The sequence below is a fragment of the Phyllostomus discolor genome, chromosome 5, assembly GCF_004126475.2.
Source record: "Phyllostomus discolor isolate MPI-MPIP mPhyDis1 chromosome 5, mPhyDis1.pri.v3, whole genome shotgun sequence".
Lineage (NCBI taxonomy): Eukaryota > Metazoa > Chordata > Mammalia > Chiroptera > Phyllostomidae > Phyllostomus > Phyllostomus discolor.
The window spans coordinates 130,017,413-130,021,892 of NC_040907.2; the positions used below are offsets into that span (position 1 = coordinate 130,017,413).

A 4,480-nucleotide genomic window follows, 5' to 3' on the forward strand; every position below is an offset into this window, starting at 1 on the left:
GAAAACAAAAAGCCTCAATAAATAAATGAGCAGAAGCTCTGAACAGACACCAAACCCTGAAGATATATGGATGGGTAAATGATCAAATGAAAGATATGCAATAGTTCTTACTATGGATATGTACATTAAAGCACATTCATCTATGTACATTGATGAATTCAACTGCCAATCTATTAGAATCTTAAAATCCAAAAGTTTGACAATACATAGAGCTACCAGAATTCCTATTAATTACTAGTGGAAATGAAAGACATTTTGGCAATTTCTTACAAAGATAAGTGGTCGCTATATAATTAAGCATTTTTACTTCTAGGTATTTATTCACCTGAATAGAAAACTATGTCCACACAAAAGCCTGCAGGTAAATGCTCATATCAGCTTTGTTCATGCTTGCCAAACCTTGGAAGCAACAATCATATCATTTTTTTTTTACATTGCACATCACTCTTTTGTTATACTGATCTGGGAAAATGATTTATCAGTTATGCTCAAATCGAGTGCTGGGCCCACTTAGCAGGGCCAAGCAGCCGGAACATGATTCAGAAATCAGACAGAGTGATACACTTGGATGTGGTCAAGAGACATTGCACTGCTATAAACCAATAAGGCAAGGGAGGATTCTAAAGCACATAGCAGGGTGAACTCCTACACCTTACCAGCTAATGGGTTTATTTCATCTTGGTGGGACAAATGGCTTGTTTTGTGATGAGCATGGATGGGAATACTTCAACCACAGCTAGAAACCCCAGAAAGGTTTTTGTTTTGTTATATACATATATAAGGTAAATACAACATGTAATCATTCAAGATTTATCCCGTTCTTCTGGAGTCAGCTTTTCTGGGGTCAGAGAGAAGATGCTTGTTTGAATCACCGTGCATTCATCTTCACCATACTGGCTAGAGCCCCCAGTCAGTCACCTGAGTGCAGAATAACATAGGACTGGCTCCCAGGGAACACAAATAGGTTCTCTTGCTTCTCCTCATTGGTCACACCTTAGCAAGTCTCTTCCCTGTGTCCCTAGTCAAGCAAATACTTAGGAATAAAGCTCTAGCAAAAACTTGAGTTACTACATCTCAGCTCTCTTTGATAAAAGAGTCTTCACTTTCTTGGATAAAAGTATTTACTTGGCTTGGATTGAGAGCCCACACCCCAGAGGTGCCATTCTAAAGAGACTGCATGATGGAGTGGGTGCAAGAGACCAAATGGCTAAAAGAAAATTGAGGGCCACTGGTCTCTATCTACAGCTACAACCTAAAAGGCCTACAGATGTGGTCAGTGTGGCACATGTAGAGGAGAGATACAGAAGAATGAGATGGACAGGGAGGGTGTCCTTGGTAAACTAGGCTCCCTGCTTGCCTTCACTTCTTGACCTTGCCCTGGGCAGCCACACCCTCCATGGCTCTATGCAGGTCTCATCATCCACCAGAAACTGCATGTTCTTGATTGGCTTTATGTTTCTGGCAATTCATAGACAATGGGAATACAACTTGGCAGGTTCAGGATCAGCTCTGAAAGAGCCTCTTCAGAGAGATCCTCCAGTGCTTGATGATGCCCACAATGCTGTGCCCTGGTCTGCAATCAGTACTTGTTTCCTCTCCTCGCTCTGGGGAACTATTTCTCCATTCCACAAAGGCAGAGCTCTGGTGATACTATACTTCAGATTCTCATAGGAAGATCTTCAGTGATGTCTGCATACCTGTGATCCTTAGTAATGTTGTTGTAGAAGGATGGTCGGGTGCCAGTGGAGGTGGTGGGACATCATAGGAGAGCCTCAAGATCTTTACTAGGGTCTTTCCATGCTTGACAGAAGTTTCTGCTTTATTAATGCCAGTCAGAACTCCATTGTGTGGCTCATTGAGGCACCAAGTCCTTACTAGCGGCAGCCACATTTGGTTGATGGCACTCAGTACAGTCCAGAGAGTCTGAATTCTGTCCTCTGCACTGAGCTAAAGCTGATGTCAAACTAATAGCCGACATCTTGCAATACCTGCTTGCTGTGTTTTGCCTTCTCATACCCTGCTGGGGTCAGGTTGGCATTGTACTAGCTGTAAAAATGGTTCTTCAGGTTCCATGTGCTCTCACAGTGTCTGACCAGCACCAGCTTGCAGGCAGTCACTGCGGCTGTGCAGAGTGCTGTGCAAACTCTGCTCCATGAGATTCCAGAGTGACAGCCACATAATGCCCTTTAATACTTTAATGAAGAAACAAAACAGTGGAACCTGCACAGAATAGAATATTATTTAGTGATAAAAAGGAATGGACTTTTAATTAACACAATATTGATGAGTCTTTAATATATATTTCAAAGTGAAAGAAGCCAAGCTGAAAGCCAAGCTATATATAGTAGGATGTCTATATATGTAGGATATAGTAGGAGAGAGAGATATATCTCCAGATGGTTATATATGGAAATATTACAGATATGTGTGTACATAGGTTAATATGAAGTCATATATCTTCCTAATTTTGTCTGCTCAGAATTTGGAAGCAATGACACACCTGTGGCAACAAACACACTTTTCACTCATAGCCCACTTTCTAATACCATGTTCCAATAAGATGAATCAAAGCTTCATGGAGAAATGGCTCATTTGAGGGTTAGGATGGGGAATATACAAAATGAGCCTGGGTGATCTTGCAGCGTCGAAAAGTGAGAATGTGGCCAAAACCACAAACTGATGGAGATGTGTTAAAGAGCACAGGAGGCAACTGAAAGAGCCCCCAGTGTCTAAAGCTAGAAGAATTTGAGCAAAAAAATCAATAAGCTAGTGTTATACTATACCCCAAAGTGTGAAATAACATTCTATGGTCCCTTGGACAAAGCCAAAGGCAGGTAGGATCAAGGGTGGGAGGTGGGGATGGCTGAGGTGAGGCACAGTGAGGGGTAGAAAATGGAGACAACTGTGCTTGAATAACGAACTTGAATAACAATAAAAAAGAAAAATAAATAAATAAAATTCTATGATCCCATATTGATATAAATACATGATTGACTAAATACATATGAACAGAAAACTCTCATAAAAAATCCAAACAATTTACATAGATTCTCCCCTTTTGAGGAGATGGTGTATTACTCCCGTTCATGAAGTGTTGATTGCTCATGGGAACTTCTTTCCAATGAATAAAGTTTGGAAAGAAGGAAAAAATGAGTAACTTTACAGTAGAGAAATCTGAAAAACACTACTTCAACCACATAAACAAAGTTAACATCATGAGTAATGATTCACACTGCTATTGTGTACTTTTGATATAATGTAAAGCAAATTATGTTTTAGCTTTGTGCACTCCTTTCCCAAACCACATAACATGCAAGGATATTAGGTGAAAACTAAGGAAATCTCAATGAAGTGTGGACTTCAAATAACAACAATGTATGAACCCTGGTTTATTAGTGTGACAAATGCACTGTAGCAATAAAACATTAGGGATAACTAAGTTCAGGTATTTGGAACGCTCTGTAATACTTTTGCAACTTTTCTGTAAATGCAAAACTATTCTAAAATAAAAATTGATCAATGGCTTAAGAAAAAAATTATGACAGGACAAAAATTAACAAGTCACCAAGTCTTGTCAACCATTCCCATTGCCTTTACATTCATGCTAACTCATGGGTCATGAAGAATAGAAGGATGGGGTTCCATGTCACAGTTGCTTGGCCTCTTTTTAAAGCTACTGTTATGTTTTGTGTGGCCAAAGGAGGGTTCCCTATCCTTCAAGTGGCTATGGGCACTAAAAGCCATATACCTCTCATCTATGTTTCCTTTTGCCATCGTTCTAGCAGGCGCTCTCTAAATCAATGCCTAGAAAATTTTTAAATATACTTAATGATTTTTAATTTTTCCATCTTCCCATAAGAAGAAACATTCTGTGGTAGAAATGTTGGGGTTGAAACCACATTTTGTGAATTTACATACTTTAATAAAATGACACTCTTATAGAGTGTGAAATAACTGTCATATGTAAAGAGTACATTCAACTACAGAATTCTAGAGTTTTGTTGATAGTTTCAAGGGAGAAATTCTTCCAACAGTACCTGTAATAAAAATTTACAAAGTTGCTATAAACATGAAGTTTGCTATGAAAAATTGCAGAAGGGTCCTTGTGTTTAATTACTCTTATGCTGGAATTTCAGCAAGTTGTGATTTTTACATAAAATCTCCCAAATAAACTTTTAAAGAATTATTCATAGATAAATATTTTGATCCCTTTCATGAAATTTGGTAACATCAAACTGCAGTGAGCCCCAGAGATGAATAAAAAGACAGCAAACATTCTTGGAATGGGCCCTGGCCCCAAGTCTGGGTGAGAGAAGCCTGCTCCTCTCTACCTTTCCATTTTTGGTGTGTTTCCAAGAGTCTGCTTCACTTACATTACTGTTGGGTGCTCCGAGACATTTTGGAACAGTGACACATTAACTCTGTGATATAACTTTGTCTACTTTGTTTCATGTTTTTCTTTTTCAAAGATTAAGATTCA

The 4,480-nt window shown here is 39.0% G+C and overlaps 1 pseudogene; it reads right to left on the bottom strand.

Annotated features, from left to right (window-relative positions):
* Positions 1–296: 296 nt before the first annotated feature.
* LOC118500954 lies at positions 297–3,774 on the bottom strand (annotated as a pseudogene).
* Between the last annotated feature and the right edge of the window lie 706 nt (positions 3,775–4,480).